General features: G+C 39.4%; 2 protein-coding genes across 8 annotated transcripts in view; one reads left to right on the plus strand and one right to left on the minus strand.

The window, feature by feature from the left end:
- LOC147799642 (uncharacterized) overlaps positions 1 to 14,614 on the plus strand; it is a 564,475-nt gene that overhangs the window by 103,654 nt on the left and 446,207 nt on the right. The gene's annotated exons all lie outside the window — the stretch shown is intronic.
- Positions 1 to 14,614, minus strand: part of LOC147799645 (uncharacterized) — a 78,105-nt gene that overhangs the window by 23,769 nt on the left and 39,722 nt on the right. For all 3 annotated transcript variants that reach the window (XR_015424659.1, XM_087134136.1, XM_087134137.1), the window contains one exon: positions 8,908 to 9,105. The gene's annotated coding sequence lies outside the window, so the exon portion shown is untranslated. The remainder of the gene's footprint in view (positions 1 to 8,907; positions 9,106 to 14,614) is intronic.

Below are 14,614 nucleotides of genomic sequence, written 5' to 3' on the forward strand. Positions count from 1 at the left end.
GGTGTATTCGATCGTATAGTAAGAACCTTTGATTGAACAGGAGATATGCTTGTCAAGAATTAACCTTAATTTCAAATTGTTCAAAGCTGCGAATACGTTGGGGTCGAGTAATGAAGTTTCGTCCAAAAACTTTGAAAATGCAGAATGTCTCAACGAAAATGTTCACAGCCTATGTTTTTAAGCCTCCTAAATGCCACAGATCTCTGTCACGGTGGTCTCACAGGCTTAATGATTTCTAAAGGAAAGAACACATTATCAGTGAATGATCAGAAATAGCAGGATCAAAGCATCTACAGATTTGATAATGTCCATAGATGGACGAGTAATAACAAGATCCAAAACATGACCTCTAATATGGGTGGGGTATACTACACGTTGAATCAAATTGTAAGACTCCAGAAAATTAATAAAACAAATCGTATCATGTGCTTGAGGCTGATCCATGTGAATATTAAAGTCTCCAACTGTCACAAAATCAGATGATTTTGAAATGTTCAAAGACTTGAGAAAAATCAGATAAGAAGGTAGTGATTGCTACATTTGGAGCCCAATAACAACCATCAACAAGAAACATTTATCACGACAGTCGACATCGACCACAATGTATTCAAAAGATGATCCAGCTGCAGTAGATGGAGTGGTATGTATTCTCATTCCGGACTCATACAATATTCCTACACCACCACCAGCTCTACCTTGACTTGATTTATAGAGAAACTGGTAATCGCCAGATGTTAACTGTGACACCGTACTAATGTCTCCTTCTTTAATCCATGTCTCAGTAACAGCAAGCACATCAATGTCTTGATCACCCAGCAATTCAAGAATGCCAGTTGTTTTGTTACATACAGATCTCGCATTCAAACTACAAACCTGCAAATTTCTTCTGGATGGAGTGCAACTCGAAGCTCAAGCCAGTTTAATGGAAATTAAATTACCTGTCTGGGGTTGTCGGCAATATGACAAATGCCATGAATTGAATCACCTAGGCGTTACAATAACCAGATTTACAATAGTTCATTTGTTTTTATATCTGTTTATTTAAGTAAATTGATCTGGGTTTCAAAGAAATACTTTATAAAGTCTATTTCTCTTCCTTATAGATTTTAGTAGGCCTTTAGTAATCCAGGGATTTTCAGGTAGTTTATTATTACGTCTACACTTTGTACAAGGCATGCATTAATCAGTGAGATGTACTTATTTGGAAGAGAATTGTGAATACTGCAAATTTACTCCATCACCAGTAGCAAACAAGTCCCATTCAACTTAACTAATTCATCTTTCAGTACAGCAACATGTCCGGCTGAAGTGCAGTATTTCTTTTCAATGTGTACATGTAGGTTTCTGCTTAGTTTAAGCGAAGTCAAAGCCAAAGCGAATAATTGGAAGGTGATCACTGAAGTCCAATAGAATGATGAAAGTGGAGGATGGTTCAGTTGTTGTTTGTAAAGATATCATCAATCGATGTTGCTGATTTGTGAGTTATTCTAGTTGGTTTATCAATTGTAGGGCAGAAAAAAATGAGAATGTAAAAAGTTTGTCATCATTAGTTAAAGCTTGAGTTTCACTATAAAGAAGATCAATGTTAAAGTCCCCCATCGACCAGCATTTCATCGATTCAGCTGAGCATTTTTTCCAGCACCAAAGCAGCTGTGATTCTCTGCATAGGTTCTTCCTCTGACTTCAAACTGGGTTAAAGGGGATGGGCCATGTAGGGTTAAATTGATGTTATATGATATTTTTCAACCGTCTTATAAACAGTAAGTTGGATTAAACCCTCTTTTGTGTCATTAAATCAGCAAAACTTGGTAATATCTTAGTGCTGTTTTCAGTCTCTGCCTCGGCTCTTCACACAAATTTATCGAAATCCGCCAATGTGGGCGGCAGACAAATCTTGGCAAAAAGGTTTTGATGATGCATACCATAGATAGGTTTGCCACTTATTATAACACCAAGTTACCGGGATTTAACTCAGATTAACATGGATTTTGGAATCCAGGGTGTGAAAGTGTGGATCTGTTCTCAGTTAACTAGTCACATGGACTCAACTGGTAAGCTCCTCCTCCCATTCATTTTATTTCAAGAGTACTTTTCCATACGAAATATACAAAAGCTTCTGGAACTTTCATTGGCCACTCTTATTTCCAGCTGGACAAACTCTGCTATGAACAATTCATTAGCCAGATAACCAGGAGTGCTATACTTGCAATCAGATTGCAGTTTGGATGATGTTCGAAGTGCAGATAAATGGTCTTAGCTGGACCAAATTCCTCAAAAGCTGATTGAGAGAATTATGGAAAGGTGGTATCGACCAGGGCGTTTGCCCAATTGCCAGGATAACAAACGTGCAGTCAGGTAGAAGCTGCAATATGTCAGGGCATTTGTGTATGATTTGTGAGCAAATATTGTCCAAAGAGGACAAAGTCCTGTGCTCAGTATTTAAATTATTGACTTAGATACATTTCTAACAGTCGTTATCTTTAATTTTCAGGTAATATTTCAGAGAGGGCTATGGGTACATAAGGACATGAGATGAAACAGGATGACGACTTAACATCTGGGCTACCAGACGTAGACGCAGAGCTGAGTCTACTCTTAAGCAGTATAGAGAAGCTTTTCATAGTTTGTGTACATGGCAAATCAAACTACCAGTAAAGCCGAACTACTTATCCCTGTACATAAGTCATACTTGTCATACTTCTTCACCTATTTCCAAAGCCAGTTCAGCCATTGCTTGGACGCATAATTAGGCAGGTGTATCTGATCCATGCTCTTTACTTTTAGTGAAATAAGTCATAGAGAGTCTCCGAAGAAAATTTGCCAGTCTAGTCTCAAAAAAAGAGCCCATCTCAGCCGAGATACAAATTAAGATGTACAATTATTACTGTATAGACTTACATGTACATCAATTTATCATCTTCTGTTACTATGTGTTCAGTCGCATTTACAGGTTTCCTCCGATTTGATGAGCTTTGCCATATTAAAACAAGCCATTTGACTTTGATCATATTTATGTTTTGATTTTCATTCCATCCAGTAAAATGGATATTTACAGAAGTGGTTGCCATGAAGTAATCGCCAGACTTTCTCTTTCCGTCTGTCTGGCAGGGATGCTAGAGAAATATCTGAAATTAGCTCAGTTGCCCAACAAAGATTCCTATATAGGCTATTCAGAAACTTAACACCTATAAAACGAGGTTACAAGTTACCGTACAAAGCATTAATCAACCAATGTATCATTCCAGAGTTTGTGGGGTCATGATGGAGGTACTCAAGCCAATAGTTGGTGATGTCTCCAAATACTGTGTTCATAGTCTAAAATCAGGAGGTGCTAGAGAGGCTGCAACAGCAGGTGTTGAAGGCAGGCTGTTTAAAAGGCACGGGACATGGAGATCTCAGTCAGCAAAAGGTGGATTTGTGAAAGAAGACTTCTCTAAGTCTAAAGCCATGTTCCCATTGGACTTTATTTGGTCAACTTACCATGACTTTCCTGTTGATTTACAAAATTAAATCCAACAGAAACACACAGTAAATTAATATCCCTGTCAACTTACCACAATCGTGATGTAAAAATAACAGGCTGAAAAGGGTTGTGGAAGATTTCTGCACAGCCATAGTAAGTTAGCAGGGGCACAAAAAGTCCACTGGGAATAGTTCCCATACAATGTAGATTGACCATGACCACGCTAAACCTACGAACAAGACTACTGCCTAGACAGAGATTGTAACGGTGCCCTGTACTATGTTGTTGTTCTTGATGTCTTAAAGTTTTATTGTCTTCCCCAGGGTACTTTAAGCGGCACAGATGGCTATTGCATAACACATGCCCAAGACAGGCTTTTTGTTCATTGTTTGGTCATGGTAGTTCTTTTTAGATGTTTCTTTCGCATACCTAGCGTTACGTTGCACCCAAAACACTCCCAGGATCACTTTGCTTGGGGCAGTTGAATTTTGAAACCCTGAGAATGGGAGGTGTATGAGGAAAATGGCTACTAGATTGTACCACAAGTTATTTTTCTCCTGTGATGACACCTCTGACCAATCTTCACAGAAGTTATACCTGAAGCTACATGTAGAGCAAAATGCCTTGACGGAATTACCTTAAGTTCAATTCTTTAAAGTTTGTTTATTGTCCTAATCATTGTCGATGTAAGATGCGCATTTATTGGAATATTGTATTTTGGCCACTATTTGATGTTTATTTTAGGCCAAATCTATTAGCAAGATGTGTTCCCATACATTGTATTTGTAGATAATCTGTTTGGAGGGTACAGACCTACAATAGCAGCGAACCAATATGAGTTGAGTTGCTGAGTTGGTCCCTATATAGAGTACAGTGCAAAACACAGGCCATACACATCATAATACAGGACGTCCACTGCTGCCTGGGGCTCTCGAAGGTCATATTGGTACAGGTTTCCTGCATCCACTCGCCATTCAGTTTGATTCCTTTGCTGCTTCATCATTTTGCTATTTGAGTACGGAATTTGATTTGATATTGATTTTGCTTGCTGTTAACATGATTGGAGTAGTAACGAAGAGACTGTCCGTTGTTTGAATTATTTTGAATTGATTGGAGTGAGTTTTCTGCGAGATATTGATTTGCTTCCGATAGTTTTTTATTTACTTTACAAGTGTCTTGAGGTCTTTAAGTTAATTTGGTTTACATTTCTGTTTAAGTTTGAGCTTAATTGCACTCTTTGTCTTATGGACGATTCCTTGATTTCATCAAGTTAAGTTACCTTTCATTTTATTTATTTGTATACATTTACTGTAAAAAGTCTTATTTTTTTATTACGCTGCAATATCTCTTGAAGAACCGTTACCCAATAGCCCTTTTGTGTTTCATTTCAAGTATGTACAGCAACACTAAACTCTCTTTCTGCGGGACCTGGGTGACATTTTGGGGGCCCGTCCGGAGCTTAAAAAAATTAATAATAAATTTGGCTAGACTGAGGAAACAGAGAATGCTGCAAATCACACTGAATGAGACATGTTACTGTTATGAGCTCACATGAATTACATTTCTTTAATTCACCGATCTAATTTTATCTCTTTTTGTAAGAGGTGGCCTAAGGTAACGTGCATTGCTGAGGGCTGAGTTGCAGTGCAAGACTGGTCAGAGAGTACCCAATGCATTTTGGGAGAGTATCACACCCAATTCAAACCCCCAATGGTATATGTGTTATCTTCCTGTTGATTATAGTTGGTATCATGATGGAGGGTCAGATCCGAGATTACATTTATTTGGCGAAAGTTGTGGGTTTTCTGCCTCAGAGTTATTACGTTTGTCCAAACTGAGCATGCAAAATTGTAACAAAGTGCCACAGAAGAATGTGTGGAGAACTTGGAACTTAAGCGCTTAGAACAACAAAGTTTGGAAACACAACTAACGTTGGAAAATGTGAAGAAAGAATTGGCTACATCTCCTGACGGCTCGAAAGACGGCGGTGCACAATCTCAATCCAAAGGCAAAATACAACCTTGCACTCCAAAATTACCAGTATTTAACGAGACACATGACGATTTGGATGCACACCTCTAACGCTTCGAACGGTACACAACCATGCAAGAATGGAACCCCAACTCATGGGCCAAAAATCTGAGTGCTCTCCTGAAAGGCAAAGTACTCAATGTGTATTCTCGGCTAAGTTCAGCCAAATACAAAATACTCCAGGAAGTGTTACTCAAGCATTTCTACCTGAATGAGCATGCCTTTAGAGAGAAATTTCGGTTGGCAAAACCTGAGAAAGACGAAAGTGTGCCACAGTTTGCAGTCCGTCTTGATAACCTACTGATGCGTTGGGTTACTGGCCAAAATACATTTGTACCTAAGACATACAGGTATGACGGTCTGAAAGATTTACTCTTGCGGGAACAGTTCATGAATTGATGCAGTGATCATTTACATGTAGCTCTTTTCCTATAAGAGCATAAACCGGCTAATGTTATGGAAATGGTCCAATTTGTAGAGCAGTATACGGATGCTGATAGCAGCTTTGCTCCTTTTATTAGGAACAGCAAACAGTAAGGCCAATATTCAAATACATGTAGGTAGTTCCTATATGTAGATCAGAAGCAGATGCATAGTGTGCTGTTTGCCAAATCATTGAAACCTATCACCAACGGCAACACACCATGAGATGTATCATCCCGTACATGTTTTGTATGTAGCAAACCGGGTCACATAGCGTGTAACTGCTGCAGTAAGTTTAAAGAAATTGAGAAAGTCGCTGTAACGTGGCAGCTTCAGCAATTACTGGCCTTTTTGAGGCTAAATGTGACATGGGGCAAAACACACAGAAAGCCACGAAATCTAGAGAAAGTGGTCCAACTAGTGCAACGGAAACTGTAGCTTATATATACACCTTGCCTGATTTCACCTCGCTCAGTGAATGCTGTACGCATGACGGTTACGCCACATTGATGTGCAGATACGGACTCCCCGTAATGAGCAAGGCATGTAAAAACTTGGCTTGTTCTACGACCGATTGGGTTAATGACATAAAATGTAAAGTTCTATGCGACAGCAGCTGTAGCTCAGTAGTCATAAACCCCGACCTTGTTCCCGATGGAAAACTCACTGGTGCCGAAAAGTTGTCTATTCTTGTCGATGGAACTGTTTGTGTATCCTCAGTCGCAAGAATCAAATTAAACTCGCCCTATTTCATTGGCTGGACTGACTTGCTTTGCATGAGACAACCAGTGTACTACATCATATTAGGTAACATAACAGGTGTCAGATCACCGAATAATCTTGACCTTCTCTAGCAATGCGGTGTCTCATCAAACACTCAATTTGGAGAGGAGCATTGATACTATGTCATGTGCAGTAATGACGCGTGCACAACGAGCTGTGCAGGATAAACCATAAAGGAAACTTAAGGTACCTGAAAGTATTCCAGTCATCTCGAAATCTGAAATTATGAGCGAACTAGCTAATGATCCCTCATTGGCCCATTTACGAGAATTTGCAGAGAAGGGCAATCAGAAACGCAACAAATACAGATCAACTTCCACTTTCTACTGGCTTGACGGTGTGTTGTATAGGAAGTTCGAATCCCCCACTCTCCAATATGGAGACGCGTGTGCTCAACTTGTAGTTCCTATTACATGTAAATACTGAGTCAATGTAATTAAAGTAGCTCCTGAAACCATCCTGGGTGGACACCAAGGAGCACGGAAAACATGTGATAAGGTTATGAGTGAATTGAGGGTGTCAGGCGGATAGCACCCGATATTGTCGTTCCTATGACATATGTCAATGGACGATTCCAAAGGCAAAGTGACCAAGGTACATGTACCACTGGGAGATATGCCTCTTATAGATATGTCATTTAAACGTGTGGCTGTGGACATTACAGGCCCCCTTCACCCCAAATCTGACAGAGGCCATCATTTCATATTGACCCTGATTGATTACGCGGCATCCAGAAGCCGTTGCTCTACCTACCAGTAATATTGAAACTACCAGGGAAGTACATGTACATGTAGATGCCATGATCGATGTATTCACACGAGTCAGCTTCCTAACTGAAATTCTTTCCGATCAGGGATGACAGTTTACATCAGATCTCATGAAAGAAACGAGTAGGCTCTTGTTGATTAAACAGATGACCACTACTCCATTACATCCTTCTTGCAACCGTTTGGTTGAACGCATGAACGGTGTACTTAAACTAATGTTGAAACGGCTTCGCGCAGAAAAGCTGTGCAATTGGGATTGCTATCTTGGATCTCTCCTGTTTGCATATCATGAAACCCCTCACTCAAGCTTGAAATTTGCACCCTTCGATGTACTTTACAGTCGCACAGTCCATAGTCCGATAGCTACATGTGTCTTACGCAAACTTTGGACGGGTAAGGTTGAAAGTCCCAAAGTTAAAACTATACACCAACATGTTCTCAATCTCTGCGAGCGTCTAGAAAAGAAGTGTGAAATCACACAGCAGAATTTGCAAACGCTGGTAGATATGAACAAACACTACTAAAAGTCGAGCCCAAAATTTCAATGGCGGTGACCTCGTAATACTACTCCTACACACTGACCAACAACAAACTATTCCTATGGTTATAGGTCCTTTCCCTGTACTAGCCAAAGTCGGAAACGTTGATTACAGTATAGCTCTTTGCGACGGTACAGTCAAGACCTTCCATGCCGACATGCCGAAGAGGTATGAGAGAAGGTTAGTTGAGCATGAAACAAAATGAAAAACAAATGAATGAAATATACTTAAACGCCTATGTGCGGGCTTCACTGCAACTGTACAGAAGCCACAAGAGTAGGAACAATGAAGATATGATTATGATGTCATCATTGGAAGCTAAAAAAACAGCAGATGGTATCAAAATAACTGCTAAGACAGCATGCCAAAAAAAGAAGACAAAAAAAAGTTCAGTGTTTGTCCTTTCCTCTTCAGCCAATAGAAAGTGCCATACACACAACTCAAGGTACATGTACATACGAGTACATGTACTTGTACATTGATACTCCAATGTACCCTTTCGCTGCATTTCTCCTTGAAGTACGGTTACAATTTTGAGTTTTGAACAATTCAAGAAAAAACACTGACATTAGATATTGTTATTCTAACATGAAACCTGAAACTAACCGATATGAAATGAAATTTGACATCCACAGTCATACATGTACATGCAAACAGGTATTTAGAGTCAGGATTTGAAAAGTGGTAAATATAAAGTTGAAAAATAGTTGAATATTTTTAAAATTCAAAATACCTTCATTTGGCTTCTCTTTAATCAGATATAAGTACATGTACATGATGTGAATTGGAATGCAGTGAGTATGCAACAAATAAATATCACTGTGCACACGTATGCATACATGTATTACAGTGACATAATACTTTCCCGAGACATGACGAAAATGGCCTGATGGAAACTCACCCCTTTACTGCCTTAATAAATTTCCTGCTCCATCAGTCAACCGTTCATCAGTACACCCCGTCAACCTGAATGCTGTCCTTTTGTGACCACCAGATGAGTGACAAAGTGGAATGGCTGGGCGTGGTCTATCTGCCGGCTCCCTCCCAAGACAGCACAATGGTGTCAGTAGACAAGCATAGATGCTTTTTCATTGTAGTCCTGAAAAGCAACAAAAGAAAAACAACTTTAAGCAACTGATTGTGGATGATTTCCACACACATGTACATGTACCCTGTATTCCACCAAAAGGCTATTATACTGGTATCTCCTTACTGCTCCAGAAACCCAACATTTCAGTCAGGAAGTTTATTAAGGGAAAACCCAGTTATTTCCAAATATAAAACTTCATCAAAGTCATCACAATAAAACACCCATTCATGATGAATATACATGTACTACATGTATATACCAAAGAAAGTAAAAATGTTCGTTTGAGTGACTGGGTAGGAATTAGAACATATTTGTTTTCTTCAAGAATGAAGGGCGGAATGCACAGCTGTGGAAAGGGCGGAGGAATGTACACTGGAATTGTTAGTGATGCATGTAGAATACCCATGCGGGGGGCACGCAGGGTATACGAGATTCACTTCATGTTGGCAGGGATGTGATTGGAGGACTGTGAAAAAAACTGAAACTGTTAGCGCGAAGCCATTACGGCATTGGGTTTAAAGTTTAGATGCTCTGTGGTGCATTCTAAGCCTCTCTGGGGCATGTTTTAAGCAAATATATTATGCCCCTTATGAAGTTATTTTGTATTGTAATTTTAGCAACTGTGGACAAATCAAACATTATTATTTCTAATTTCATTTTGTTTAAGGATCTCAGTCCACTGAGAAAATGTGAACTTTTCTAAGTTGTTTTGCACATAAGTTCCACTAAAACAAAACAGGAGAAGCCTGCAGCCAACGGATCATGCATGTGTTGCCATCGTTCTCATGTGTGAGTAGTCAAACCATGTGTGTACGGTTTCCACAGCGGTGTGCATACGTACGACACTGGGCTCGATGCGATCTCTGGGTTTCAGATTTTACTCACATATAAGGCATGCAAAATATCAGTTGGGCTAGGGGTCTTGGAAAAAGCATATAAACACAGACCCCTTTGATTATATATCTATATTTAACTCATTTAAGTAAAACATGTAATTACCTAGCACCAGTTATTAAGGTGTTAACATCCATATTTTGGGCACACAAAATGGCCGGAATTGATGATTCCATGGTCTTTTCACTTGCAAAGTTTACTCTAGAAGGCCTTAAACGATGGCTCTCTAAACAATTGAAACGAAAAGGCCAGTACCTAGCTTCAGTTCTGAAGGAAATCGTAGATTCTTACTGATATAATGCAAACAAAGAGGCACATCTTATGACCTTGAGATCAGTTACAATGTGTCTTTTGGCATACACTGTTTTTTGCAATTTAGTGAACTTGCTCATATCAAGATTTCTCATGTTTCTGTGGTGGTCAAACTTTGTCAAGTCTAGGGTTCTCTCAGGTTTCCATACCACAAACCTTGAGTGTTCCTACTACATGTAGTTCAACATAGTCCCGACATAATATTTAAATCGTGTATTTTCTGTGTAAAGTGGCCCCAGCAGTTGTTCATGGTCATAGTCATAAATTAACCACATCCTCATCAATATTAATCTGCTACAATGGGTTCTAGTCCATTAGTTCATACCAGACATAAACATATTCTTGTACATAATGCTTACGTGACATACTTCGCCGTGGCATACGTGACAATCTGCCTCTCTCTAGCAGGAGTTTGTTCTGTCAGAAAGTAAGTGCGCTTTTGTCCTAAACGTTTTGCAACTTTTATCATTCATTTATTGTTATGCACAGCTATGGCCTGTTCATATTGACACATTTGTTGTAGTATGTGTGGGCCAAGTGTGGGCTCCAAGTCAGTTCAAAAATTCGTCATTTGGACTGATTTTACTTGCCGCATTGTCGTGAAAGTTTTGTGGAAAGTTTGGCAACTTGACTTGTACACATGCATGAAGCATAACGACTGTTTCATGTTTGGACTCAATGACTATTACATACTGAATTGTTTCATTGTCTGGAAATTACACAGCTGAACCCTGTAGAGAGAGCAGGTTGCACCAGGCCCTTTTATCCTTTAGCCTATCCTTTAATTATCCTTTTATCCTTTAATTATCCCTTTGCCCATTGGCTCTGCCATATCTTATGACTTACCTTTTATTCTTGCAATTATCACACTCACACTATAAGCTTTTTTTCATTACTGGTCAATCAATCCATATCACTGTCAACTCCATTTATTACTATTCGCAATTGTGTAAATTTTCTCAATCTCAATAATCGGACAGTCCTAAATTTCTCAACTTGATTTAAACTTGATAACAAGCCACACTCGTATTCAAGTATAAGGGAAGTTATTTTTGAGGCCTTAGCCCTGTTTGTAACAGATATTAAGAGTTTTGGCTTGCACTGCCTCCAATCCTAGTGAGCAACTGCTGCTGCCCAAGCGGAAGTGCCAGACAGATTGTTTAAAAGGCACGGAGTTGGAGTCAGAGTTGGTGAAGGACGGGTATGTTGAGGATCCTTTGGAAGATTTGTTATCGATCTCTAAAGCTGTTGGTTTGTAAGGGTAGTTCTTTTGCACGAGGGAAGAGCTGTCTGGGGTGTAGCTATATTGCATGAAGCAGACCTATGTTTCTCATCCTTACATCAGGGTGAGTTTTTCGTAGCTGGTGAGTGGCGGTGCCACTCAATGCAAAGACAAGGCAGTAATCTGTTAATGTATTCGCAAAGTACCAGTATACATGTATTATGGTTTTAATTTCAAAACCTGTTATTCTTATGCATGCTACAGATGGCAACTGGACATATCAATTTCACACCAAAAAATAGACTGACATGCCATGATAAAAAGTCACTTCTTTTTGAGAAAGTTTGCTGGAAATGAAATGGAACAGGCTCTCTGACCTTCAGTTTACACACGTGTACATGTAGATGTTTAAATTTCACTACCAGAGCTCATCTGCATGTTTTCTTTAAAGGCCTGAACAATGCAACAGACCAGGACAAAAAAACATTGTCCAAACAGTGTGTGTTCCCTGCTTTCATATATTACATAGATACTGTAAGCAGGTCAGAACTGAATTTGAATCAGGAGGGTCACTGAGCTTGTCACAGTTGGCCAGCAGACCACTACTTTTTCAAGAAGTGAAATCCATGAATGCTACAAAGCAGGGTTGGCTACTTATTTGATTCAAATAATAATAAAAATTTTAAACACCCTTTTTGAAACTTAAATCATATTATTTTTTTTACTTACAAATTTTGGTATGCCTCAACATTTTCAGAAATACTACATGTACCACACCCCCTGAAAATCCCATCAACAAGGAGTTTTCAGGTTTCTATACCAATTACCTGATAACAATAATTCAGTACTCAGAAATTCTCAGAAAACAATTCTCAAAAATTAGTAATGATATGCACCTTTGACAAAAAACACTGCTGCATATGATGTCACCCTGAAGGAAATTGCCATTATGTACTTTACAATTAAATTTTCTCAGGGAAAGTGCTATTAGTACAAGTCACAGCATGGAAAATCCCCAGCAGTAAGTTCAAATTTTCTGGGAATCCCAGGATCAACAATGACAGTACCCGGTATCTTAGTACACTACTTTTAAAGACAACACATGTCAGGCAGAAACAAAAATAATCCCATTGGGTGCCACTTGGAAAAAACAGCATCAAAAAACAGTGAGAGATGTACATTGTTAAACCTTTTGACGTGAGTTACAGGGACTGGTGAAGTGAATCCTTCTGGGAGATGACATATGGTCTCGCCATGATCAGACATAACCACTAGATACTCCAGAGTGCATGGCAAATGTTTAATCTGTCACCCAGTGACAACCCTTCCTCACCCAGTGACAACCCTTCCTCTACTTTCTGATCCTTTTGGCAAGATATCTGAAAATCAAGTGGTATTAATAATATTGATATTCCCATTTTCTAGGCCCATTTAGGACTAAACAAAGCTCAAAATGGAAGATGAAATGGAATCAGAGACCTGATGGGACCAACCAATATCCCATAATTACCCTCTGAATTACAATGATCAACACTAGACAGATTGATCAGTCAAGCTCAGTATGAATCACAATCTCAAATTAAAAGCCGTAAATGACCAAAACACATCATACAGTGATATCTACATGGACTCAGACCTCCACAAAACTCCCAACCTACCTGTACATATACATGTATGTCACTTTACCTGGAGCCAAAATACCAAGAGGTAACCTACATGTACCTGTACACTAGTCATCATCAATTTCCCTGATGTCAAACTTCCCTGATGTCAAACTTGCTAAAGTTAATCCGATCAGAAATAGCCAAAGGTCTGAAAAGCCTTATTGGTAATTTTGTGAGAAGCATGTCCAAGAATGACCACAGGGGTATTACCGCTAGATGTCATACTCCGGCCCAGGCAAGAAATCTAAAAGCCATGTGGCAACATGACCAATGGGCCTCAACTGCCAAATTTGCTAAATCAAAAACCCAAAGCAAGGCAGTTGTCACTGGAATCCCAATGGAATACCAGAAGCCTGCCAGAAACTGAGAGTTCAGAGGTTAAACCCCTGCTGGGCAGAACATACAGTCAACTAGTAAAAAGTCTCTGTCTGCCTAATCTTCAGTGTACCCACCCTAAGGTACGAAGCACATTCCAACTGGGATATGAAAACTTTTGAGTTAGCCCATCATTTCACCTGTAATATGAAACTTCAACTGCCAACAACTTGGTCATATTGCCAGTAACTGATGCAGTCCAACGAGGTGTGTCTGATGTGGAAGACTCCATTTGTATGAGAAATGTTGACAAAAAGATCAGGTTAAAGGCTGCAACTGTGGGGAACAACACTTAAAGTGCATTGGCTCACTGTGGGTGCAAAACTATCTAACAGGAAAGAGGAATACAAAACATCAGAGTATCATACAACGTATATGCTTGATATAATCCCAAACCACAACACCTACCAAACAACAAAGGATGCCACTACTCAAACTGAAGACAGGACAGCTGCGCAAATAGACCCCAGACACCAGTGCCTCTGTAGTGAGCTAAACATCTTAGAACTACTCACTTCACCAGAGTAATGCAAATCTGAGATACTATCAATGATACATGACCAGAGAACAGCTGCAGAAATCTGTAACTGATCACCTTCAAACTAGACCTGAGGTATCTAGACTACATAAAAAACATAGAATAGCATCGCAGTCTCTAACTGGTGCAAGGAAAACCGAAAATGCCGAAATCACACCAAATGAAGATGGGAACACAAGCAACTACATACATGTACATGTAGTATACCTAGCAAAATGCAAGTCATTCCCCTAAGGCAATCCAAACACATCATCATGAATATTTACCTAATTATCACAGGTTGAATTATTTTACAATGGAATGCACAATCTCTCATAGCCCACTACAAAGAATTTAACAAAGCTATAGATCCATTCTTGGCCCACTAAACCAGATATTATTTACATCCAAGAAATGTGGCGAAACGATGATAAAAAAATGGTTGTCATGTCTATTGACATGATAGAAACAATACTAACAAGTGGTGGTGGGTGTGCTTTCATGACAAAGTACCCGGTATGGTGTTGCTGTCAA

The sequence above is a fragment of the Acanthaster planci genome, linkage group LG03 (genome assembly GCF_054643075.1).
Source record: "Acanthaster planci isolate LZ-2023a linkage group LG03, COTS_SCS, whole genome shotgun sequence".
NCBI lineage: Eukaryota > Metazoa > Echinodermata > Asteroidea > Valvatida > Acanthasteridae > Acanthaster > Acanthaster planci.